Source organism: Mauremys mutica, chromosome 8 (assembly GCF_020497125.1).
Source record: "Mauremys mutica isolate MM-2020 ecotype Southern chromosome 8, ASM2049712v1, whole genome shotgun sequence".
Lineage (NCBI taxonomy): Eukaryota > Metazoa > Chordata > Testudines > Geoemydidae > Mauremys > Mauremys mutica.
In genome coordinates this window covers 55,754,852-55,782,628 of record NC_059079.1, presented here as the reverse complement: position 1 = coordinate 55,782,628, position 27,777 = coordinate 55,754,852, and the positions used below count along the sequence as shown (strand labels likewise).

General features: G+C 46.6%; 1 protein-coding gene across 2 annotated transcripts in view; it reads left to right on the top strand.

Annotated features, from left to right (window-relative positions):
* The window catches only part of NPL (N-acetylneuraminate pyruvate lyase), a 119,212-nt gene that overhangs the window by 35,961 nt on the left and 55,474 nt on the right, over positions 1-27,777 (top strand). The window contains exon 1 of one of the 2 annotated variants that reach the window (XM_045027679.1): positions 22,402-22,686. The exons of the other annotated variant lie outside the window; for it this stretch is intronic. The gene's annotated coding sequence lies outside the window, so the exon portion shown is untranslated. Of the gene's footprint in view, positions 1-22,401; positions 22,687-27,777 lie in introns of those variants that run through there. 2 annotated transcript variants of the gene reach the window in all.

Here is a 27,777-nt window from a genome sequence, read left to right as displayed (position 1 = left end):
ATGATACAAATAATATAATTTTTTTAATTTGTCAAAATTTTATTGGAAATTTATATGAAGAGGTATTGAAACAAAGATTTATTTTTAATTAAAAGCAATCTTTCTGGCTTTTTTGGCTGCAAAATCAGTTTAATAAGCTGGGTTTCCAAACAGTGGGAAAATATAACCCTAGTTTTACTGCTAGGTAAAGCACAAAGTGACCAAAATGAAGTCAGCACAGAATCATCTCATCTAGATTAAGGTAGCACAGAAATGTTACAGAAGTCCTATTGTGCCTTATTTTTGTTTGGAAAGACATTGGCAATAGCAGCACATTCACATGATAAAATACATGATAAATCACTGTCTCTAAAGTTCCATCAAAAACTGACATTTTCACAGCTCTAGCATGATCTGCTGTACAGATTCTTCACAAGGAAGTGTCCCTGGCCTTTTTAACTCATATTAACTATGTATTTACTTTATGAAAGTTGGAGAAAACACTGTGAAAATGTAAAACATTGGCTGCCCAACTTCTGGGCTGGCAAAAGCTATACTGACTCACAGGAAAAAAAAAAAAGCAGGAGAATCTTAGTACAACATATGGTCAGTCTATACCAGGGGTCGGCAACCTTTCAGAAGTGGTGTGCCAAGTTCACTGTAATTTAAGGTTTCTCGTGCCAGTAATACATTTTAATGTTTGTAGAAGGTCTCTCTCTATGTCTATATTATATAAATAAACTATTGTTATTATCTGAGGTCCTGCTCAGGCCACTGCCAACTGAATAAATGAAACCACAGACTGGCAGCGGGCTGAGCGGGACTGGTGACTGGAACCCTAGACAAGGATCCCAGGCCCTGCTCAGCCCGCTGCTGGTCTGGGGTTCTGACCACCAACTCCTGCCACCCAGGATTCCGGCTGCCAACCCCCCTCAACCTGCTACCAGCCTGGGATTCTGCTCACCCAGGCTGGCAGGAGGCAGAGTGGGGCCAGCGTCTGGGCTCCTGACTGGCAAGGGGCCGGCAGCCAGAACCCCGGAGTAGCAGTAGGCTGAGTGCTGCCGGCACCCCAGACTGGCAGCAGACTGAGCCACTCAACCCCCCAGCCCGCTGCCGGCTGAGTGAATGGAACTCCAGGCTGACAGCAAGTTGAGTGGTTCAGCTGGCCTGCTCAGCCCGCTGCCAGTCTGGGGTTCCTTGGGGGTCCCCAGGCCAGCAGCAGGTGCTGAGTGGGGCCGGCGGCTGGTATCCCAGCTGGCAATAGGGCAGCAGCTGGAACCCCAGAGCAGTGATGGGCTGAGCCGCTCAGCCTGCCGCTGCGTACCATCAAAAATCAGCTCACCTGCCACCTTTGGCATGTGTGCTGTAGGTTGCCGACCCCTGCTTTATACACTAGTAAGGAGATGAGCATATTACAGTTGTTGGAGGGCTCTTATCAGGAGTAACAGGCTGTAGGAAAGTCAGTCAACATTTTTTGTTTCTATGATGAAAACTGGCCCACCCCCTGCCTCAAACCAAACCTGTCACTAATAATTGTCAACAACTTAATTTTCTGTTTTTGGCTAAGATATTAATTTAAAAAAAATATTGAAATTGGATTCAGGATTGTTAGCAAGAATTTTTGGCAAACAAAGTTGTTAAATGACAATCTAAATGGCAACACAGTACTGCTTTCATGCTTGGCTCACCCCCCAGCCTGCTGGTCCAACAGCTGCAGTAGACCCCAAAATCCACCTTTTGGGGTGCAGAGTGGCAACAGCAGCAGCAAACCCTCAGGTCCAAACATACTCCAATGGGCACCACCACCAGCCTTACGGACCATGGTGAAGTTAGCACAGCATCTGATCTCAGGGACAGGTCACCCATGGAGCCACAGCAGCTCATCCTGCCCTGTGCAGCTCCCCCGGGATGAGATGGATCACTGGCAGCTGCCAGCCCGGGGGAGAGGCGCTCCCCAGCTAGGGTGACCAGATCCAGATGTCCTGATTTTATAGGGCCAGTCCCGATATTTGGGGCTTTGTCTTATATAGGCACCAATTACCCCCACCTAGAGTGACCAGACAGCAAGTGTGAAAAATCAGGACGGGGTGGGGGGTAAAAGGAGCCTATATAAGAAAAAGACCCCAAAATTGGGACTGGCCCTATAAAATAGGGATATCTGCTCACCCTACCCCAACCCCCGTCCTGATTTTTCACACATCTGGCTAACCCCAGCCCAGCCCTGTGTGACATTCCAATCCTGGCAGAGGAAGTGAGTTACTTTCACTTTCATTCCTCAGCAGGCAGGCAGCCTCCCCCCCACCTACCCCCCAGCACCTCACCCAACCCAGCCCTGACGGAGGGGAGGGAGGAGAGAGAGAGGGATGCTCCTGGGGAGGAGGGAGAAAGGAGGGGGTGCTCCATGGGGTAGGGAGGGAGAAGAATGGATGTTATGGGGGACAAGGATACTGGTTCCAGAGCCGCAGAGCCTGCCTCACCTCACCTCAGCCAGGGGGAAAGAGTCACACTCACAGGTGAGCTCCTTCCCCAACCCCTACCCCCACCCCTTCCCAGAGACCCCAGCAGCCAATCCCCTCCCTCAGACTGTGCTGCATTCGGCTCTCTCTAGGACCCAGCAGCCTGCTCTTACATGCTCCACTGCTTCCCGTCTGTCTCGGCTCCGGGCAGAGTGGTGCCCCCAGACCTAGTGGTGCCCTAGGCGGCTGCCTATTCTGCCTATGCCTAAGGACAGCCCTGCCTGTCTTGAGACAGCTTGGGCTGGTTTTTCAGAAATACCAAGCACCCCGACTCCAATTGGTGCCAATGGGAGCTGCAGGCCAGCTACAGTTGTAACCACAAGAGCAACAGGGGCTGTATATATGAGGGACAAGCATCCACACTTTCAGAAGTGGCTACTGATTTTCAGTTCCCATCCTGAGACACCTTGGGTCTGATTTTCAGAGGTGCTGAGCAACAACAGACCCAACTGATGCAGATGTGGGTGCTGAGCTCCTCTGAAAATCAGGTCCAAAGTATTTCAAGAGGGACACCCAAGAAATGGGCAGGCCCCTGATTGCTGGCCACTTTTGTAAATATTTGCACTAGTGTTGCATTTCTTGCCAGAGCAGTCCAGAAAGGCATTGCCAGGTCTTCACTCACATGGTAACTTTTTGTGGTTGAAAGTCCAAAAAGGAGTTTAGGTGGGTCAAGTGGGAGGTGGGGAGCAGTGCTGAGGCATGGGGCAAATCAGACAGTCCTGGGGCCGCAACCATTCTGCAATTAAGTGTTTATTTCATGCAAGAGATGTCACAAAACATACAAAAGTAAATACACCTTTGAAAATCACTGAAAATCTTATATCATAAAATAAATAATTCTCCTCAGGAAAAATAGCCTTTGGGGAAGGCCTCTCTTGCCAAAACCCCTTCTAACTAAGGCTATGGCTACACTTGCAGATGTAGAGTGCTGGGAGTTAAACCCGCCCTCAGAGACAGCAGCAGGGAAAGCGCTGCCACGTGTTCACACTGTCGGCTGCAAGCGCAGTGGCGTGGCCACATTTGCAGCACTTGCCACGGTATTTGGAGCAGTGCACTATGGGCAGCTATCCCACAGAGCACCTCTGCCCATTCTGGTGCTGAGGCTTGTGGGAAGCGGGGCCGGGGGGGGTGCTGGGCATCCTGGGTCCTGTCCCAATGCCCTGTGATGCATCGGTTCGCATCCCAGCAATCCCTGTGCTTCCATTCACATTTGGTGCCATCTTTCAATGGTTTTTGTACTGCGCGCTCTGTCTTTCCTTTTGGATCCTGAACTGCTGAGGAATATACTGATGGGTCTCGTCAGCACGTCATGAATTGCAGTCGAGTTACTCCTTAAGCTACAAAGTGATAGTGAGGAGTCCAACAATAATGTCGACACACATAACGCATAAGACACGAGATTGCTTGTGGCATTCATGGACATGCTCATCACCGTGGAACACTGCATTTGAGCTCGGGAAACAAGCACTGACTGAGTGGTGGGATCACATCGTCATGCAAGTCTGGGATGACGAGCAGTGGCTGCAGAACTTTTGAATGAGGAAAACCACTTTTATGGGACTGTGTGCTGAGCTCGCTCCCACCCTGTGGCGCAAGGACATGAGATTGAGAGCTGCCCTGCCGGTGGAGAAGTGTGTGGCGATTGCACTGTGGAAGCTGGCTACTCCAGACAGCTACCAATCGGTCGCTAACCAGTTCGGAGTGGGCAAGTCTACTGTTGGAATCATATTGATGCAAGTGTGCAGGGTCATTAATCGCATCCTGCTCAGAAGAACTGTGACTCTGGGCAACGTGCATGACATTGTGGATGGCTTAGCACAAATGGGTTTCCCTAACTGTGGAGGGGTGATAGATGGCACGCATATTCCAATTCTGGCACCAGACCACCTAGCCACCGAGTATATAAATTGAAAGGGGTATTTCTCAATGGTTCTCCAGGCGCTTGCGGATCACTGTGAGCTTTTCACAGACATTAACGCAGACTGGTCTGGAAAGGTGCATGACGCACGCATCGTTTGGAACACAGGCCTGTTCAGGAAGCTGCTAGCCAGGACTTTCTTCCCGGACCAGAAGATCACCGTAGGGGAAGTCGAAATGCCCATTGTGATCCTTGCAGACCCTGCCTACCCCTTAATGCCATGGCTCATCAAACCATACACAGGGAGCTGTGACAGCTGCAAGGAGCAGTTCAACAACAGGCTGAGTCGGTGCAGAATGACTGTTGAGTGTGCTTTTGGCCGTTTAAAGGACTGCTGGTGCCAGTGATTTCCCTACACCCCCCCTGAATTTCTCCAACCCCCCCCCCAGTTTTGTGAACTAGTTACATGCCAAACCTGGTGTCTGAACCTTGCGACTTTGTCCTCACCCACAACTATTTCACATTTGGGGACAATATATACCTTCAAGTCAGCGGCACTGCTATGGGTACCCACATGGCCCCATGGTATACCAACATTTTTATGGCTGATTTAGAACAATGCTTCCTTAGCTCTCATCCCCTAACACCCCTACCAGGGCCGTCTCCAGACCCCAGCGCGCCAAGCGCGCGCTTGGGGCGGCGTCCCAGCGGGAGGGCGGCAGGCGGCTCCGGCGGACCTCCCGCAGACGTGCCTGTGGAGGGGCCGCTGGTCCCGCGGCTCCGGTGGAGCATCCGCAGGCATGCCTGCGGGAGGTTCACCGGAGCCGCAGGGCCAGCGGACCCTCCACAGGCACGTCTGCGGGAGGTCCGCCGGAGCCGCAGGACCGGCGACCGCTAGAGCGACCCCCGCAGCGTGCCGCCCTGCTTGGGGTGGCTGAAATCCTAGAGCCACCCCTGACCCCTACTCTACTTGCGCTACACTGATGACATCTTCATCATCAGGACCCATGGAAAAGAAGCCCTTGAGGAATTCCACCATGATTTCAACAATTTCCATCCTACCATCAACCTCAGCCTAGACCAATCCACACAAGTGGTCCATTTCCTTGACACTACTGTGCTAATAAGCGATGGTCACATAAACACCACCCTATACCGGAAACCTACTGACTGCTATACTTACCTACATGCCTCCAGCTTCCATCCAGGACACACCACACGATCCACTGTCTACAAGCAAGCTCTAAGATACAACTGCATTTGCTCCAATCCCTCAGACAGAGACAAACACCTACAAGATCTCTATCAAGCATTCTTAAAACTACAATACCCACCTGCTGAAGTGAAAAAACAGATTGACAGAGCCAGAAGAGTACCCAGAAGTCTCCTACTACAAGACAGGCCCAACATAGAAAATAACAGAATGCCACTAGCCATTACCTTCATCCCCCAACTAAAACCTCTCCAGCGCATTCTCAGAGATCTACAACCTATCCTGAAAGATGATCCCTCACTCTCACAGATCTTGGGAAACAGGCCTGTCCTTGCTTACAGACAGCCCCCCAACCTGAAGCAAATACTCACCAGCAACCACACACCACAGAACAAAAACACTAACCCAGGAACCTATCCTTGCAACAAAGCCCAATGCCAACTCTGTCCACATATCTATTCAAGTGACACCATAATAGGACCTAATCACATCAGCCACAGCATCAGGGGCTCATTCACCTGCACATCTACCAATGTGATATATGCCATCATGTGCCAGCAATGCCCCTCTGCCATGTACATTGGCCAAACTGGACAGTCTCTATGCAAAAGAATAAATGGACACAAATCTGACATCAGGAATCATAACATTCAAAAACCAGTAGGAGAACACTTCAACCTCTCTGGCCATTCAGTAACAAATTTAAAGTGGCAATTTTGCAACAGAAAAGAAAAACTGACTCCAACTAGAAACCGCTGAACTTGAATTAATATGCAAACTAGATACAATCAATTTAGGCTTAAATAGAGATTGGGAATGGCTGAACCATTACACACATTGAATCTATTTCCCCATGTTAAATATCCTCACACCTTCTTGTCAAGCTGTCTTAAATGGGCTATCTTGATTATCACTATAAAAAAAATTTTTCTCCTGCTGACAATAGCACATCTTAATTAATTAGCCTCTTAGAGTTGGTTGGGCAACTCCCACCTTTTCATGTTCTCTGTATGTATATATATCTCCTCACTATAAGTTCCATTCTATGCATCCGATGAAGTGGGCCCACAAAAGCTTATGCTCAAATAAATTTGTTAGTCTCTAAGGTGCCACAAGTACTCCTGTTCTTTTTGCGGATACAGACTAACACGGCTGCTACTCTGAAACATGCCAATTTAGTGACTGTTTGGAAATTTGAATTGAAATTGAAACATTAATACACACTTTAAAAGCATATACAGTGTATGATAAAATACGTGTATCTGAAAGTATAATAGATTTGAAAAGTATGAACAAAGACTAGCTTCCTTATACACCTGTTGTTTTTTATGACTGTCAGTGCATTCATTTTCAAATGATGATTTGTAAGCAAAGTCTAAATGAGCTCTCCCTGACAGCTAGTGACGAGCTGGGGGCTGGGGGAAAAGGCTTCAGGACCAGATTGTATTTGCATTCACACCTAATCTACCTAGGTATCCAGCAAACAGAGCTGTGTTGCCCAAGTGATAGATTTTGGCTGAGGTTGGGTTACAAATCACTTGAATGTGTGGGGGGGGTTGGGAATGAAATGTTGTTGTTCTTATTGTATGAGTAAAGGGCAGTAGAACTGTACTTAGCCTGTGCTGATTGAGGGCATCAAAAGAGAGGGTGGGGACCTGTCCCTCTCCACTGTTTAAAGACGGAGCTGATTAGGCTCCATAGATAGTCTTTTGTTCTGTTAAGTAACCACTGCAGCTGAAATCACTGATAATCAGGTCTAAGTGCTTAGTCCTGCTGTGGGGACAGTGTTCCTGTGAGGACAGTGTTTTTGTGTAAGAGACAGCCCAGGCTGCACAAGCAGCGAGGTTCCCGCACTGAGAGCTCAGCTGAAATCACTGAGAGCTGGGTGGAACCTCAAGAGACCAACTCGCAGAGGTCACAGTGGCAGGTGGCAGCAGAAGGTGACTGCGCTGGGCCATTGGCAACAGAGTAGTGGAGTAAACAGTGGCACAACGAACAGCCGTGGCCAGAGCGAAGAGTGAGCAGCTGGCGGAACGAGTAAGGTCCCTTCTTGCCCCCCACCTGGGAGGTGTACTCACGTAAAAGCACCTCTGATGGCTTAAATAAGGGGCACGTTAAATAAACATTTGTTTGTTGGACTGTATTTTAGTGACTTTGTTCCAGAATGCTAGATTTGTGACTGGGAATGGAAACGTATATAAATATGTGTCCTAGTAAGCCACGATTTTTAAAATGCAGTATTTGCCAAGGTTATCTCACATCGTTGCTATCTTGAGAGGTCATTATGTTGGGGAGTTTCTGTACTAAACATTTTTATTATTATAATTAATTTTTACATAAGAATGGTCATACTGGGTCAGACCAATAGTCCATATAGCCCAGTATCCTGTCTTCTGACAGTGGTCAAGGCCAGGTGCTTCAGAGGGAATGAACAGAACAGGTGCTTCAGAGGTAATCATCAAGTGATCCATCCTCTGTTGCCCATTCCCAGCTTCTGGCAAACAGGCTAGGGACACTCAGAGCATGGTGTTGCATCCCTCCCCATCCTGGCTAATAGCCACTGATGGACCTATTCTCCAGGAATTTATCTAGTTCTTTTTTAATCCTGTTATAGTTTTGGTCTTCACAGCATCCCCTGGCAAAGAATTCCACGGGTTGACTGTATGTTGTGTGAAGAAGTACTTCCTTTTGTTTTTTTTAAACCTGCTGCCTATTAATTTCATTGGGTGACTGCTAGTTCTTGTGTTATGTGAAGGATTAAATAACATTTCCTTATTCACTTTCTTCATACCAGTCAAGATTTTATAGACCTCTATCATATCCCCGCTTAGTTGTCTCTTTTCTAAGCTGAAAATTCCCAGTCATTTTAATTTCTCCTCCTGTTTCATACCCCTAATCATTTTAGTTGCCAATCTCTGTACCTTTTCCATTTCCAATATATCTTTTTTGAGATGGGGTGACCAGATCTGCACACAGTATTCAAGGTGTACACATACCATGGATTTATATAGAGGCAATATGATATTTTCTGTCTTATTATCTATCCCTTTCTTAAAAAAGCAAAGGTTTCAGAGTAGCAGTGTTAGTGTTAGTCTGTATCCGCAAAAAGAACAGGAGTACTTGCAGCACCTTAGAGACTAACAAATTTATTTGAGCATAAGCTTTTGTGGGCTACATCCGATGAAGTGGGCTGGAGCCCACAAAAGCTTATGCTCATATAAATTTGTTAGTCTCTAAGGTGCCACAAGTACTCCTGTTCTTTTTAAAAAAGCAAACAGAATGTTGGGAATCATTGACCGCCACTGCACATTAAGTGGATGTTTTCAGAGAACTATCCACAATGACTCCAAGATCTCTTTCTTGATTGTTAACAGCTAATTCAGACTCCTTCATATTGTATGTATAGTTGAGATTGTTTTCCAATGTGCATTACTTTGCATTTATCAACATTGAATTTCATCTGCCATTTTTATTGCCCGGTCACCCAGTTTTGTGAGATCCCTTTGTAACATTTCACAGTCTGCCTGGGAGTTAACTATCTTGAATAGTTTTGTACCATCTGCAAATTTTGCCACCTCACTGTTTAACCATTTTTCCAGATCATTTATGAGTATGTTGAACAGTAATGGTCCCAGTACCAGGTTCCCCTCAGGGATACTACTATTTATTTCTCTCCATTCTGAAAACTGATAATTTCCTACTCTTTGTTTCCCATCTTTTAACCAGTTACTGATCCATGAAAGGACTTCCCTCTTATCCCATGATGGCTTACTTTTCAAAAGTCAATTTAAATTAAATACATTTTTTAAAAAAATTATATGTTTTTAGAAATCTAGACCTGTTATATGTTTTGGTGTAACTTGTGTTATCCTTATGTTAAATTTGCATTATCCTAACAAAACATTTACTTTATTCATATCTCTTTTATATATCTCATCGGTCCTGACACACACCCCCCTGTAAATTCGAACACCCCCCCTAATTTCAGTTCCTGGGGAAACCACTGGCTGGTGCTGTCTGTATAGGAAGCTGGACCTGGCTGATGACAACATCCCTACAGTCATAGCCACATGCTGTACCCTCCATAACATTTGGGAAGGGAAGGGTAAAAGCTTCACTCAGGCATGGGCCTTTGAGTTTGAACGCCTGGAGGCTGAATTTGAACAGCCAGAGACCAGGGCTATTAGAGGGGTCCAGCGCGGGGCCATAAGGATTAGGGATGCCTTGAGGGAGCAATTCGATGCTGAAAGCCACTGGTAATGTTTGGTGCCCTGCACGGGAGTGAAGTGCAGTGGTTCCAATGCTAGTAGTGTTGTGTATTTGGTTGTCATGGGTTTTGTTACTATGGCAACTGAGTTAGACTATTAAGGGATAGCTCAGCCGGTTTCAACGGGCTGAGTGAGCTCTCTGTTTCTGTAAATAAAATGGAGGTTTTGGTTAGCTGTCTGCTCTCTGGCCTCAAGTGATTGCTTCCTACACCGGCTGCCCCTAGGACATAACACTGGCGACGAGGATGGGATCCTGGTGCTGCTCCAGTAACAGAAGGAAGTAGAAGTCAAGGTAAAGACCAAACAAAGAAAAAAAGCTGCTTGTTTGCACTGACTGTGAAAGTGAAACTAAAAATCATGGCTACTCTGACCAGGCCCCTGGAGCCTTTTGATGAGAATACAGAGCAGTGGCATGTGTATACTGAGCGTTTTGAGCTTTTTGGTATTGCAAATGACAGTACAGAAGCGAAGAAGGTGCCAATATTCTTAACTGTTGTAGGGGCTAAAACCTACTCTCTGCTACGCAGCTTACTACACCCTGTTAAGCCAGCAACTAAATCTTACAGTGACATTGTGGAAATCCTGGGGTCCCATTTTTCCCCAAAACCACTGGTAATTGCTGAAAGATATAGGTTCCACAAAAGAGACCAAAAGGAAGATGAAACAGTTGTACAATTTGTAGCCATTTTAAAAAAGCTAGCAGAACACTGTGAATTTAAAGAGATGTTAAATGATGCCCTGCGTGACAGGTTAGTGTGTGGCCTCTGCAGTGAAGCTATACGGAAGCGCCTACTGACAGAGGCTCAGCTTACATTACAGAAGGCTGTTGATATTGCTGTCTCCATGGAACTGGCTACAAGGGAGGCACAATACATCGGTGCATCCCCTAGGGTGCAAAAAGTGTCACAAGAACTGACCCACAAAACGGTGCAGAGTCAAGAATGTTACCGCTGTGGTAAGCTGGGTCACCAGGCATCAGAATGCTGGTGTAAGGACCTGGTGTGTCGACACTGTGGCAAAAAGGGACACATTGAGTATGCCTGTAAACAAAAGAAAAAGAGGCCTGTGGTCTGGCTGACAAAAAGAGGAACCTTGCATACCCTAGAGCAGACCCAGGATGATCAAGGTGACACCTCCTCACAAGAGGAAGTGCCACTGCATGTTTTGTCTTTGGCAGCGGGCTCACATGAATACTGGGTAACCCCCTTATTGGAGGGCAAACCTATACGCATGGAACTAGACACCGGTGCAGCTGTCTCGCTGGTTCCTGAGACTGTGTATAAGGAAAAGCTACAGCATCTTCCGCTTAAGGCAACAAAAACTGTTCTGAAGACGTATACAGGTGAAGCTGTGCCCATGTTGGGCACTATTGATGTTAAGGTGGAGCTCAATGGACAGGCGGCTAAATTGCCACTGTTTGTGGTGAGAGGTGACTACCCAGCCTTAATGGGTAGGTCTTGGCTTGGGAAGATTCAGCTGAACTGGGCAGAAGTGCACCGGATGACTAAAGAAGAAACCAGTCTAACCCCTATACTAAGGAAACATGCTGCTGTTTTTGGAGATGATTTGGGAAGTATGAAGGGAATCACTGTGACATTGAACATTAAACCTGGCAGTCCACCAAAATATCTGAAAGCCCGAACTGTGCCATATGCCATCAGGCCAAAAGTTGAAGCAGACCTGGAGCGCCTGGTCACCAATGGAGTCCTAATACCAGTTACCCATAGCTCATGGGCCACTCCTATCGTTCCAATAGTGAAGAAAGATGGCTCTCTCCGGATTTGCGGTGATTTTAAAGTCACTGTCAACCCAGTGTTGTGTGCAGAGCAATACCCACTTCCCCGCATCGATGACCTCTTCGCAGGCCTGGCTGGGGGACAAAAGTTCAGTAAGATTGATCTGAGTCAAGCATATTTACAGATGCACGTCGATGAAAAGTCCCAAGAGCTGTTGACTATTGTGACTCATAAGGGGCTTTATCGATACTGTCGCCTACCCTTCGGAATCACATCGGCTCCCGCCCTGTTCCAGAGGGCTATGGACCAGATCTTGTGTGGCTTGTCAGGAGTTCAGTGCTATCTGGATGATATCCTGGTCACTGTGGAATAGTGCGCATGAAGGAAATTGCACGAAGCTATTTTTGGTGGCCTAGATTGGACAGTGCTATTGAAGAGAAGGCAAAAGCTTGTATGTCATGTCAGAGTGTAAGAAATGCACCCCAGTGGGCACCCCTACACCCATGGGACTGGCCTGAAAACCCGTGGCAACGTATTCACGTTGACTTTGCTGGCCCCCTTGAAGGAAGCATGTTCTTGGTGGCAGTAGATGCCCATTCTAAATGGCCAGAAGTCTCTATAATGCAGTCCACTACTGCAGAGAGTACTATCCAAAAACTACGAGGACTCTTTAGTCGTTTTGGTCTGCCAGAACAACTTGTGAGCGACAACGGACCGCAGTTCGTCTCTCAGGAGTTTCAAAATTTTATGAAGGCAAATGGGATACACCACATCACGTCAGCACCATATCATCCGTCCACCAACGGATTAGCTGAAAGATTTGTGCAGACAATGAAAAACGCTTTGAAATCAGCAAAGGGACAACACTCCATTCAAAAGCGTCTGGATACCTTCTTACTTTCCTATAGAAACACACCTCATGCTACGACCCAGGCTTCCCCAGCCTTTCTAATGATGGGACGACAGCTGCGCACTTGCTTTGATCTGCTGAAACCTTCTGAACCCAGACAAACTGTGCAACATCAGCAGCAATATCAAGTAATCAGACGGGCACCCAGAGCAAAAGACCGAACCTTTAGCCCAGGGCAGCCAGTTTTGGCTCGGAATTATACTTCCAGAGCTAAATGGGTCCCGGCCACAGTCATCACTCAAACAGGACCTGTTTCCTATACAGTCCGGACTGCAGAGAATCTTACCTGGCGGCGACATGTAGATCAGCTGTTGCCAGGTCATGCCAGTCTTCAGGACCCATCTGCAGTTGAGGGGTCTGACTTCACCCCTCCTGGTGAGACACCGAATCATGAGTCACCTGTTCCTGACTGTTCTCCTCCATTACTGCCGGCAGCTGAGATACCCCTTTGCCCAGCACGAGCTGATACCACCTCCTCACCTATTCGTGCTGCGGACCCTGAGCCCCTAGTACTTTCGGGTGCAACAACACCAGAAGTTCGCCGTAATCCACCTAGAGACAGAAGGCCTCCTCATCGGCTGGATCTTTAGTTAGGGCGAACCCACGGTTATGGGGCAAAATAATCCCCAGGGTTTAGCCGGGAATGGAGGCAGTCTACCCTCCTTCTCTAGTTTAGTGTGTGTTTTATTTAGGGGATGTTCTTATTAGGGGGGAGGAATATGTTGTGTATTTGGTTGTCATGGGTTTTGTTACTATGGCAACTGAGTTAGACTATTAAGGGATAGCTCAGCCGGTTTCAACCGGCTGAGTGAGCTCTCTGTTTCTGTAAATAAAATGGAGGTTTTGGTTAGCTGTCTGCTCTCTGGCCTCAAGTGATTGCTTCCTACACCGGCTGCCCCTAGGACATAACAAGTAGGCATCTGTGTTTGCTACGTATGATGCACTGACTTGCAGGTCCTGTTGATTTCCTGGGCTATGCTATCTTTTACTTAATGCAATAAAGAATGTTTCCAAAACCAAAAAAAATCATTTATTGAAAAGAAACACAACTGCTGGAGAAACATACATGGCATGACACATCTGTGCTGTGTGAAAGGAGGAAGGGGAGCGGGGTGGGGAATGGAAGAATCACAGATTTGCATATGTCCTGTTATCATACTCAGCCTTCCTGTCTGGAGTGCTGTGCAATCAGTGCTGCACTTCAGGCTGGCTAAAATGCATGGTGATGGGGGTTGAGTGAAGTGGGTAAAGGTCGTAGTTTGCAGGGCTGGGCAGTGAAGCTAAAGGTGTTGGAGGCAGCTGGTGGCTATAAGAAACCAGATGTTGGGGAAAATGGGTTGGCGGTGACATGGGGGCGCAAGGGAAAGAGTTTTGGGACAAGGGCTGCAGGGTGGAGTGGGCGCAGATCTGCTCTGTCTGGAGTGCTATGAGAGCCTGCATCGAGTTCACTTGGTGCTCCATAATGCTTAGGTGCCGCTCCATGTTTTCTTGCCGGCAATCCGCATTCTCCTGGCGGACCTTCTCTTCAGTCTCCCATCACCTATGTACTTTTTTATTTTCCATAAGGGACTGCTGTATGACTTCATGCAGAAGGTCCTCCTTGCTTCTTCGCAGACGCTTCCTGATTCTTTGCAGCCTTTTGGCCATTGATAACAAGGACGGCAGGCATCTCAAGGTTGCATCTGTAAAGGCAAAATGCAACATTTAACAGAGGCAGCATTGTTAACACTAGATAGAGCAATGATTTGGCCAGATTTATAGACAAGCACAGTGCACACAATAGCAGAAAGTGCCTGTCACAAGGCGGGCGCACGTAACCCACAAGATCCCTGAAATGGTGAGTAACCACAGGGACAGTGGGAACTAATTGTTCCAGGGCCGTACTGTCCTCTGGGGTTCTGTGCCTTGGGGAGAGCCAACAGCTGCAGAGGGCCCCTATACTCATCACTGTCCCCACATTTTCCACAGGATGGATGCTGGAAGATATCTGGCTGCTGAGGGTGACCTGGGAAGCAAGGGAGGGTCTTCTACAACAATGCAACTTCCGACCTAGCCCTTATGCGGCTTGCAGCAATGGTCCCCCCTGCCCCTCAAAGCACAGTGGCATGGATATGTTAGCTTTACTGGGACAAGGAGCACAGTAGCTCTGCCAAGGAACCTGCACAAGCAGATTGTCCACCTTCTGCATGAGACCTTCGATGAGATCACTGAGGCTGATTACCGCGATGTGAGAGAGCACATCAACACCCTATTCCACATCTAGGCATGCATGCAGCCCTAACCCTTCTTTCTGCAACCCTCCTCTCCCCAAGAGCCTGCACCGAACAACTACCTCCCCAAAATAAAAGCCACTTAGCAGGCACCTTATCTGCTGTTTGTTCTTCCCCAAGCACCGTCCGCTGCAACTGGCTACCTTCCTCCTGGCTTGAAAACAGCTCCTGGCTGCATGCATCTAGAGATGCCGTGCCGTCCTCTGGCCCTGGGCCCCCCTCAGCACCCTCGCTCCTGCTTTCCTCCTCCTGCCTTGTTGCACTCCGGGCTGCCACGGCCTCTGAAGTGTCCATGGTGGTCTTCAGAGTGGAGGTGGGGTCACCCCCAAGTATTGCGTCCAGCTCTTTGTAGAAATGGCAGGTCGCAGGGGCAGCACTGGAGTGCCGGTTTGCCTCCCGCACTTTGTGGTAGGCATTCCACAGCTCCTTCACTTTAACCCTGCACTGCACTGCGTCCTGGTCATGGCCCCTTTCTATCATGGTCCTTGATATCTGCCCATAGGTATCATAATTCCCAGGGCCACCCAGAGGGTGGGGGAAAGTGGGGCAATTTGCCCCAGGCCCAGCAGGGGCCTCCACAAGAATATAATATTCTATAGTATTGCAACTTTTTTTATGGAAGGTGCCCCAAAATTGCTTTGCCCCAGGCCACCTGAATCCTCTGGGCAGCCCTGATAATTCCAATGCCTGGAGCGCAGCTGGGACTGGACAGCTTCCTCCCCGCAAACACGGATGAGGTCCAGCACCTCACCATTGCTCCACACTGGGGATCGCCTGGCACGTGGAGACATAGTCACCTGGAAAGATTCGCTGAGAGCAGCACACGCCAGAGAATTTAAAGGGTGGGTCTGACAGTTGGTCACCTGAGGGCAGGGCAGTAGAGTTCAAGGTGATGACCAAAGTGGCTAGAACAGGCATTGTGGGACACTTCCTGGAGGCCGATCAGAGCGCATTAACAGACCACAGCGTCCACACTGGCACTGCGGTGCTCCAGCCGGGGCGCAGAAAACTTTATTGCTTCTCCTGGAGGTGGATTACTGGGGGCGCTCCAGCCGCAGAGTCCGGGCACTCCAGGGCCTTGCCAGTGTGAACACCTCAGGAGTTAGGACGCCCCAGGCAGATTTAATGTGCTCTAACTTGCAAGTGTATTCAAGCCCTAAAATACCTTTAGGTAAAATGCCCAGGGGAAAACACTTCTGGGGAATACCTCTCTTGAGAAAACCACTGTCGACTTTACCTTTCCTGAGTTCAGCTAGTGAAGCTTTTATGATGACAAGCAGAGCCCACAGGTGAACTACAGCCACCTATTACTCCACCTTAATTAGGGCTAATAAGAGGCTTATAAATCTGAATCTTGCTGCACTATTATTTTCTTTTAGCTGGTTGCTCTTCCCTAGCCATTCTCCCTGCTCCTCCTGCTATGATTCAAAAATCTATTTTGGAGGTCTTTTTTTTTTTTTTTAAGAGCTGGCTTTGCAGCATATGGTTCTGAACATGGGACAGCCCCCTCTGTTGTTGTTTTCTGTATTTAGGCCTTGTGTTACTGAATAGCATCTGGCAGAATGTCTTATGCTCTGTAATAAAAGCGTACAGCACTCAACACTGGCACTTATGTGTCTCTGCTGCATTTAAAAGACAGTGTGATTTGGGAACTGTTCAACCAATAAGTAAGAGGCTCACTAGGCCAAGCAGTTTGGTCCCAATGTCCAAGCTACTGAATTTAGAAGCAGAATGAATATCCTTTATAATATTGGCTGAGACAGCCTCCTCCTCTCCCATAGATATAAGCTCATGAGAACTGGCTTGTATTTAGCATGCTTAGAAAACCATGTTCCGGGTTTGACTGAGAGATCTCAGGCTTGCTGCACCCTGCTTCTGTCAACAGAAATCCAGAGAGTGGGCCCATGCTGGTAGAAAATCCACCCAATGGGGACACAAGGTACAAGCAAGGTGCTATGTAATAGAGGAACACAGAATAGGCCAGTGCAGCCTCCAAAATGGTCAGCAAGAGCTGTGGAGGGAGCAGCCAGGACCCTTGAGAGTGTCACTAACTCATTCTCCCTGCTCTTGCTCAGCCCAGCTAAGCCCATCACTCACCTCTCACTGACTCTCTTATTTAGTGTGCTAGCATTCGCAGATACTGCCTGCCCCAACTGGCTGATTTCACCAGTGCAGCTCAGCTGTCTTTCTTCATACAGCCAGAGAGAGGAATCAAAACTGGGAAACCCGGCTCACATCCCAGGGCCCCTACTCTAATCATCAAACGACACTTCCTCAGTGGAGAAAGAGGGTGCAAAGTGTGCCGGGAGGATCCCCCATTATAATGATCAATTGTGACTTAACCTCCTGCCTCTCCCCACCGTGAGACCATCCCAGTGACCTCATGCTCTGGGGTCTAAATTGTCTGTTACCACTCAGGAAAGAGATCTTGGAGTCATTGTGGATAGTTCTCTGAAACCATCCACTCAATGTGCAGCGGCAGTCAAAAAAGCGAACAGAATGTTGGGCATCATTTAGAAAGGGATAGATAATAAGACAGAAAATATCATGTTGCTTCTATATAAATCCATGGTACGCCCACATCTTGAATACTGCATGCAGATGTGGTCGCCCCATCTCAAAAAAATATATTGGAATTGGAAAAGGTCCAGAAAAGGACAACAAAAATGATTAGGGGTATGGAGCGGCTTCCGTGTGAGGAGAGATTAATAAGACTGGGACTTTTCAGCTTGGAAAATAAACGACTGAGGGGGGATATGATAGAAGTCTATAAAATCATGACTGGTGTAGAGAAAGTAAATAAGGAAGTGTTATTTACTTCTCATAACACAAGAATGAAATTAATGAAATGAAATTAATAGGCAGCAGGTTTAAAACAAACAAAAGGAAATATTTTTCACACAATGCACAGTCAACCTGTGGAACTCCTTGCCAAAGGATGTTGTGAAGGCCAAGTCTATAACAGGGTTCAAAAAAGAACTAGATAAGTTCATAGAAGATAGGTCCATCAATGGCTATTAATCAAGATGGGCAGGGATGGTGTCCCTAGCCTCTGTTTGCCAGAAGCTGGGAATGGGCAGTAGGGGATGGATCACTTGGTGATTACTAGTCTAGATGGACCTTTGATCTGACCCAGTATGGCCATTCTTATGTTCTGCCCATGTTCTTTTCAGGAGGCTTCCCTGTCTCCTCACTGCTAAACAACTAGGAGAGATGTCCTTGTCTCCCCTCCCTGACAGCATCCAGAAGGACATAAAGTAGGAGGAGGGGGTTACAAAGATGTGAGACACACAAACTCACAATAGCTGTGAGTAAGCACTGTTTTCAGCAAAACAGCCCCTGTCCATCCTCTGCTGTTAGATAATGGCTTACATTCAAAGCTGAAACAGTCACTGGAGTCTGAGAATAAAACCCCAAGGCCTTTGCTTGTCTTTCTCGCTGTATTCATGAAATAAGCCCAGGTTAATTTTATCCAGTCACTCCACGCAGCCACTCAGTACTGCTGCTGGGCTGACTCACGCCAAGACAGAAGCAGTGTGTATTTTTCACTAGGGATGCACCCAGCGGAAATCCCATCACTGGTAGCTGTTGAACGACATAGTTCTGCATGAAGCAATTCAAGGACAATTCTCCGAAGAGGGTCATCTCAGTGGGGATGTGTGTCATGCCACAGCAGAGCTGGAGAAAGCTGGCAGTGGGAAGAAGAGGGCTATCGCACAGATGTAACCAACCTTGTGTATGTGCGTATGAGAGAGGTTAGCTAGCACCTGCATGCAAAAGGGAGATTGCCACTCCATTCACTGAATGGAAACTCCCTGGGTGCATTTTTGAGGGGAAAATGCTATCCTGGGACAGCAGAAGTCAGTTCAGGATTTGAGCAGAGTGATTGGCTAGTTAGCAGAGTGGATTTAGGAAGACAAGACAATCTGTTTCTACTTTCCATTGTATATAAACCTTTCAGGCCACTACCATTGTCTGGTTTGTAAAATACATGTCTCCCTGCTCCCAGGGAAAATCCTCCTCACCTTTTCCCCTCTTTCCTCCCAGCTTAAAGACCCCATGTCCTAGTGACTGTCCTTCCAACAGAGGGCTCCAGCTCCCTCTGGTGGTAGTGATGGTGGTTCTCCTCCTCCTGAATGGGCTGGAAATCTTTCTAGAGTTCGCTTTCAACCCCTACTGACCAAGGAACAAAGTATTCCCTGCCAGGCATTCAAACTCTGATCTCACCCCCCATAATCCCTCCCAGTTTGTAAGGTAACTTGTGGGTTCTGCCTGTTCTCTGCTGAGTCCTGGATCCGTCCACCTTCAGTTTGTGCAGGTTACGTAGGTTGATGGGGAAAACCAAGGGTGGTTTTGATTTTTGCAAACTCTTGGCTAAGTTTTGTTTTTACAAAATCTACAGTCTGTGGGTTCAGATCCTGGCCCAAAGTTGGGATGGAGGGAGAAAGGCAAGATAAATTTTCTATTAACCCTATGGCAGCAACTTGGGTTGCCACAAGATCATCAAGCTTTACTTCTATTGTTGCAACCAATGCCAGGGTGAAAGCAGGAAACAAGGGATGCAGAACATCCATGCTCAGCCTGTTCTCTGATGCAGAAATGAGCTGTAAACTCTCTTCTCTTTAAAAGGAAATGATCCCTCTCTGGATTTTGCTCAGATGATGCTTAATTATTACACATCCGCCCGTGGTACAAGGTAAGTAACGACAGAAGAACACTAAGCAACTAGGAACAGGAAAAACAAATACTTCTTCAAAGGACATGATGAAAGATTGTGTGGGTGGCACAATATAAGGAATTTTTAAAAAAACAACCCAGAACCTGAAAGGCCCAGTACTGAGCTCTGTGCAGTGACTCTTAGTGTCCCTGACTGAAAGATGAGCAAGAACACAAACTAGTTTGCGTTCAAGGAAGCACCTTTGTCTGCCAATGCTGTAATCATTCAGAAAGGCAACTCGGCACTGTCCCATAGAAAGGACCTAAATCAACCATTACTGCTGTTTAACAGGAAACAAGTAACAGTAATGGGCATAAAGAACCACTCAGCGTTGCACCTGTAGCGTGCACCAGAAAATTGTTGGGGAATCTGCACTGTGCATCAGGAGGCTGTCAGCATTGCACCCATGCTACATGTCAAGAACTGCTGGCACCTGTGGTGTGTCAGGAACCTGTCAGCATTTCACCGGCGTTCTGTGCCAGGAGCCTGCTGCTGGCCCTGCCCATGCACTCCGGGCAGGGCCATCCCTACCCATATTCAAAGTACAAAGCTGGGTAGGGCACCAGGAAATTTGGGGCACCAAATTTCCTAGTGCCCTGCGCAGCTGCGTGCTGCTTCAGCCCCTCCCCCACCTCTTCCCCAGGGCCCTGCTCCGCCCCACCCCGCCTCTTCCTGACCCTGCTCCACCCCAGCCCTGTCCCCACTTCACCCCTTCTCCAAAGCCTCCGTCCTGCTCTGCCCCCTCCCTGTCCCTTCCCACCCCTGCTCCACCCCTGAGGACTGCAGCAGGGCCAGGCCTGCACTCACTGGCAGCAGGAAGTGCAGTGGCCCAGCTCCAGCCACGCCACCGGTGAGTGCTGGGGAGAGGTTCACCCCTGCCTCTCAAGCCAACCCTGGGCCTCCGTGGAGGCCTGGAGCCCCACACCCCCCCCTGGGGGAGGGGACTGGACAGGGCCCCAGAATAGCTAGGGATGGCCCTGACTCTGGGCCAAGAATGTGTTGGCATTGTACCAGTCTATCTGATTTCTTTTCCTGTTACCAATTGCCATGGCGACAAATACTAGAAACGATAAGCTGTAGTGACATCTTGGTACAGGTATATATCTTTTGTTCTGGAGGTATTTAAGAGGGAGAGGGGGTTCACCAGACCAGAATGTCGCTGGCTCTGTTGAGGAAAGACTTGCATAAACAGGTGCATTTTACATTGTACTCTATGGGAGGGAAATCATGAGATCACCTGATCTCCTATGGCAGAACATTCCATAGCTGCTCACTTGGGCAGCTATGGAATTCTGACCCCAGTTCCAGTGGCTGTGAAGGGTTTGGGGACCTGGCTTAAATAGCCTACTGGAGATTCTTCTAGGCGTGAGAGGAAACCTTAAATGACATAAGATTGGCATGCTGGGTCATATAAAGGGTGGGAGGAGATATAGACTGCCTTGCGTGCTGGTCATCACCAGTTGTATAATTTAGGCCTTGATATAGATTGTCATAGTTTCAATTTTAATTTTAAATAGGTTTATATTTAAAATGAAAAATGTATTTAATTTAAATAAAAAATCCAATTTACATTTTTAAAATTTGATTAAATTAAAAAACGGATTTTCTTTTTCTTTTCTTTTTTAAATCTTTATTTTTATACACTCTGATAACAGCATTCTGCCCCTTCTCCTTGCGGCCTTCACTGGGTGCAGCTTGGTCAGGTCAGAGGACTGAAACAGTTGTGTCTAGTAGCTATGTTGTCTCTGTTGATCACAATATTCTTGGGGAGGTGAGAAAGGAGGAAGAGGGCCTTAAAGTAGTTAATTGAGCCCTAGCTCATTAATGGCTTTGAAGATGAGAGCCAGGATCTCTAATTGGATCTGATGGTGTAGAGTGTACAGCATATGTGGTGTTTTCTCATCTACCAGTTCAGCTTGGGAGACAGGCCATTGTGATTTTACATATGCTGTGTGCCAGGAAATAACCTGTTTGTGTTGCCCCTGTGTTTTGGTAACCAAGGTGAGAGGAACTGAATGTCCATGAGCACTGGATCCTATAGAGACAATCAAAGGTCTAAAGAAATAACATCTTTCAGTTCAGTCTGTCTCAAAGATCATCATGCCCTGTTTCAGCACAGTACTCCAAGTGCACTCATTAGCACTTTTTATTGTGCATCTATTTATATCTTAAGAGCCCAGACTTTAGCACAATAGAATAACTGACTGTGATGCTGACAGACCAGCTCAGGCCAGGGTCATAGACCAATTCACTTGTATGTTAATATCAAAGAAGTGTTAAGTGTATTGGTGTGCATTTAGACTAATTTACTTGTATGCTAATAGAAACCAAAGAAGTGTCAAAAGGTAATTTAGTGTAATCAGGCCAATTCACTTGTGTGTTAGTATAGTTCAAAGGAAATGTTAATGGTATTGTTTTCATTAATCTATAGCCTGTTGGTTGCTATCCCACTACATTATGTATGTCCCTGTAATTAGATAACCCTACATCAAAGTGTGTGTTAGTGTTACGATGAAAAGATGTTTGATATGTGGACTTCATGAAAACTAATGAAAGATTGTTGTTTACTGTTACATTACATTTACATTGTATATACCTGTAACTAAGGCCTTGTCTACATGACACATTTTTGTCAACATAGGTCAGCATTCGGCGACAAAACAGTGGAGGTATACACACTGCAATGCTCCTCCCACTGATTTAACTCTCCTGCTACGCCGACATACTAAAGCCACCTGGAGGAGGGGCATAGAGCTTTTTGCAACGAAGTTAGAGTGACACAGTCTCAGTGTAGACACTGCGTTGCTTATATCACCCTAACTGGCCTCCAGGAGGTGTCCCACAATGCCCATTGTGACCACTCTGATCACCACTTTGAACTCTGTTGTCTTTCAGTCAGGTACACAGGCATGTGCCCCTCCCCCTTTAAAGCACCGGGAATTCTTCCTGTTTGCTCAGCGTGGACAAAGCTCACAAAGGATATTCCCAGCTGACCATGGCGGCTCCCCACAGCAAACACACTCCCAGCAGGAGTACACCGGAGTTGTTGGATATGCTGAGTCTGTGGGGACAGGAGACTGTGCAGTCGCAGCTCTGCTCCAGCTGTGGGAACTTTGATACTATGGGCAGATTGTTCATGGCATGGAGCTGAAGGGGTAAAAGCGGGACATGCAGCAGTGTCGTGCCAAGATCAAGTAGCTGAGGCAAGCGTACCAGAAGGTAAGAAGAACAGGAGTACTTGTGGCACCTTAGAGACTAACAAATGTATTTGCACTTAAGCTTTCGTGGGCTACAGCCCACTTCATCAAACGCATAGAATGGAACTTATAGTGAGGAGATATATATACATACAGAGAACATGAAAAGGTGGAAGTTGCCCAACCAACTCTAAGAGGCTAATTAATTAAGATGCGCTATTGTCAGCAGGAGGAAAAAAATCTTTTGTAGTGATAATCAAGATAGCCCATTTAAGCCAGTTTGACAAGATACTTAACATGGGGAAATAGATTCAATGTGCGTAATGGCTCAGCCATTCCCAGTCTCTATTTAAGCCTAAATTGATAGTATCTAGTTTGCATATCAATTCAAGTTCAGCAGTTTCTTGTTGGAGTCTGTTTTTCTTTTCTGTTGCAAAATTGCCACCTTTAAATCTGTTACTGAATGGCCAGAGAGGTTGAAGCGTTCTACTGGTTTTTGAATGTTATGATTCCTGATGTCAGATTTGTGTCCATTTATTCTTTTGCATAGAGACTGTCTGGTTTGGCCAATGTACATGGCAGAGGGGCATTGCTGGCACATATCACATTGGTAGATGTGCAAGTGAACGAGCCCCTGATGGCGTGGCTGATGTGATTAGGTCCTATTATGGTGTCACTTGAATAGATATGTGGACAGAGTTGGCATTGGGCTTTGTTGCAAGGATAGGTTCCTGGGTTAGTGTTTTTGTTCTGCGGTATGTGGTTGCTGGTGAGTATTTGCTTCAGGTTGGGGGGCTGTCTGTAAGCAAGGACAGGCCTGTCTCCCAAGATCTGTGAGAGTGAGGGATCATCTTTCAGGATAGGTTGTAGATCTTTGAGGATGCGCTGGAGAGGTTTTACCAGGGGGCTGAAGGTGACGGCTAGTGGCGTTCTGTTCTTTTCTTGGTTGGGGCTGTCTTGTAGTAGGTGACTTCTGAGTACTCTTCTGGCTCTGTCAATCTGTTTTTTCACTTCAGCAGGTAGGTATTGTAGTTTTAAGAATGCTTGATAGAGGTCTTGTAGGTGTTTGTCTCTGTCTGAGGGATTGGAGCAAATGCAGTTGTATCTTAGAGCTTGGCTGTAGACAATGGATCGTGTGGTGTGTCCTGGATGGAAGCTGGAGGCATGTAGGTAAGTATAGCAGTCAGTAGGTTTCCGGTATAGAGTGGTGTTTATGTGACCATTGCTTATTAGCACAGTAGTGTCAAGGAAATGGACCACTTGTGTGGATTGGTCTAGGCTGAGGTTGCTGGTGAGATGGAAATTGTTGAAATCAAGGGAGGCCAATTGTCAGTCTGGTGCATTGCCAAAGACATGCTGCTTCTACAAGACACCCCACCTCCACCGCCAAGAGCCTAGTGGATATTTCAGGGGCGCTGGAGTCAGCAGCTAGCAGAGTGAACCCAGAGGACAAAGTGGTGGACAAGGAAGTGGAGCTGGAGGAGGATGGGGGACAGGTGGCAGTGTATATATGGCAGCATCTTACAGGCAAAACCTAGGAACAGAGTTTGGGATGAAAATCCCAAATGAATAATCTGATGGGGCAGAGATTTACCACATACCAAATGCCCCTCTTCAGAGATGGATCTGGTGGCTGTTTGTATTAATAAAAAAATCTAGACCACCATCATGGGGGAGCTGTTCATATTAAAAACAGGCAGTGCTATAATTAATGAGGGTGAAAACAAATGCTTGTAGGGGAAAAAGTTAGCGAAACCCACTCTGACTTTTCCCTGGGATTCTCTAAAGCCTGAGGAAAATATAACTTTCCCCCACCTCTCCTCTCTTGCTATTTTTTTTTCTGTGATGAACACTAACACTGTTACAACATCTTTGCCTCAGTCCAGACCTTCAAGGCTGGCTTCCCCTTCACACACTAGGAATGTCACAAGTTAAGTGAGTGGCAACAATTGCAGCTACTAATGTATGTGGGAACCCAGAGCTCAGCCCCAGAGATACCAGGGAAGGAGGTCTACAGTACAGGGTTGGGACTCACAAGTCTTGTATTTGGTTCTTGGCTTTGCTGCTGATTTCCTATCCAATCTTTGGGCATGTTACTATGGCCAACATTTTCAGCTGTGGCCTCTGATTTTGGGTGCCCAACTTCAGATGCATGAGGCCTGATTTTCCAAAGGTCCTGAGCACTTGCTCCCATTTGCTTCAGCATTGATTTCATTGGAAGTTGTGGAAGCTCCATATGTATGAAAATGGGGTGGAAGAAAATTGAGGTATCCAGAATCTAATGGCCATGTTTGAATATATGTGCCTTAACCTTTATGTGCCTCCATTTCTTTGTCTCTATCTCAGAGGGTTGTTATGAGGTTATTTTTATTAATATTTGTAAAAGACTTTGAGAACATCAAATGCTAGGTGATATAGAGTGCAAAGTATTATTTTATTAGACAAGTATAGATTTATAAGAGAGACAGTATTATGGCAGAGACAGGCTTATAAACAATTTCTAGTTTTACAGCATGACTAATAAAACCCCATGGAAATAAACATTTGAGAATAGTTTTCTATAAAATATACATCCAGAGGCCTCAGTCCTGCAAACTGCTCAATATTGGGTGGACCCCTGCACTCATGCTAACTTCCGTACAGATGCAGGTGCCTGCCTGCATGGACCAGTTTTCAGGATCAGGCCCCAAAGACCCCAAACTTACAATTTTTGCAGTGCTAAAAATGTCTGTTGTTAGCCCTGAAGATCTCCCATGGTGGCTGGGAGCTCATTCCCAAGATCATGTGGCTTTTTGTGGGGGGAGGAGGAGAAGAGAGGAGACAGTTGTTTATATAATTCAGGGAAAACCTTATCTGAAAAATGGATTTAAAACAGTTATTCCTCTTTAAAAAGAGCCACCGTTTGCCTCCAGTAAACAATGAGCATCAAAAAAAAATAACCATCCCCAACTGAAGACTGTAGTTATTCATAGATTCCGGTGAACCATTGATAACATTAGGAACATGTCTCTTGTTACTGGCTTTACATGGAGTTCGGTGCCCTCTGTTTAGTTTTATGGATGCATTTCCTTTCATTGTGGCCTTGCCTATTTTGCTTCCTTTTCACTTGTCCATGAGTCACTGATCAAAGCAGCACAGGGAGCCATTTCCATGAGCTGGCTTACAACTCAGTGCTGTATGCTGCTGGAAGTGAGGTTACCTGGCAACCGCAGCAATTGCTTTACTACAAATAAAACCCCATCCAAGCCCATAAGACCTATTAATAGCAGATCCAGGAGAGACTATTTGAAGGAAAATAGATTATAGATTCTTGTAGCCTTTCCGGGACCCCTCTAGAAATGATTTTACTCTTTTTCAAGTAAACACAGCTGTGTCTGTTGAGGTGCTTGATAAACGCACCATTTTACAAGCAGTGCTTGTGGCATTGGACTGCACTTAGAGGAGCATAGAGAGCTGATCTCTATGGCCTGACAATACAAAGCACACGGGAAGTGCCCGGAAGGGTGACGATGCTCACGAAGCACAAACAATGGGTATTGTGGAAAGCTACGGTTTAAGGGTAGGACACCTTTAAACTTCTCTGTTTGGGTCCTTAAGCATCATCTTTTATTTGTCCCAAGCACCTTACGTGAAGTGGTTCTGACTGGTCATCTTTATCTTCATCTATCTGGCCTTCTGCAGTGACACATCATGACGTAAGGTGGATGTAGATATGTGATTCATATGGGGATAAGGTGTGATCTACACACTAAACTGTAAAAACAGGATCTTTGCAGAGTATAGCAGGACGAATTTGGGGTAAAGGGATGGTCTTCCCACTTAATTCAAGGGTACAGAAGTCAGATACGGTCTCAGGATTGAAAATGCTGTTGTGTGTCTGACAAGGACAGCAGTAGAGCCCCACTGGGTTGGGCAAAGCACTGTAGAATATATTCTAGGGCACAGGCCAGCACTGCCAGTGCTGGGACAAAATGACTAATAGGTCTTTTCCATGAATAATTTCTACCCTATGATTTAACCGGTAGCTGGACACAATTAGGTATATTTCTAGTTACAAATCCCAATTCCATGCTATATTTAGAAGAATGGATGCAGTACAGAGCAAAGGAGGAGGTAATTTCATGATATAAGCACTGTGTCTGGCACTTCAAGATTCTGCTGTATACATCCACGTTGCTATTGCACCAGCTTAACTCACCCAGTGGTGACTTGTGCTGCTCTGAAAAAAGGAATAACTTTCCTGCATAAACTGAGGAATATTTTGGTGGCAGGGAGGCGTAGGTGTGGATGCGCCCATGCCTCCGCCAACTAAAGGTGAATGCTGATGGTGCAACTCTTGTGTGTGGACTAACCCTTACAATCATTGATTCAAACGCAGTGACGGCAACTCAACTTTTCTTCCCTGTGGAATAGATACATTGAGGTCTGTACTGTTTGTTGTGGGGGGGGTCTTTCAGATGAGGTCTTACGAATGGAAGCTCTTTCTACTCTCAGTGAACAGGAGACTTTTTATGGATTTGAATGGGCTTTAGATCATGTCCTATAGGAGTAGATATTTGCCCTCCTCCTTCCTGTTCTTGGTCAGCATTTCACAAATATACCCCTCTTTCACCACACACACTGCCCTTGTGCAGTTGGCTGACACCCTTCACCCCCACATGGGACTGGTTCTGTGATGCTGCATATATTTATTGTTTATTTTTGTAAGTGCTGTCAGCAGGCTTGATGCTGGATAGACTACACGGGAAGGTGCAGTCTCTGCCCCATGCTGCTTACTCACTAAATATATCTCTATGTGTAGTCTGTGCAGTGCTTCAGGGTTAAACACAGTACACAAATGGAGAATATTGTTATTACAGGACAGATGAGAAAGTTTAGAGTTAGAGAGACTTCTCTCCAGAACGCCAAACCGGTATGTTTGCATATTCTTTATCTCATCAGCCTTCAGGACTGAAGACATCCACCCACTGATCTTTCTTTCAGTGAATACAAGCATCGTCCCTCTTGCCCAGCTTGTCCCTTCCAGCCACTCTTCTCATTAATGAATTCATAAACAGTCATTGCTCATCTAGCTCAGGGCAGGTGTAGCTCCCGTATTTCTAATCCCCTGTAC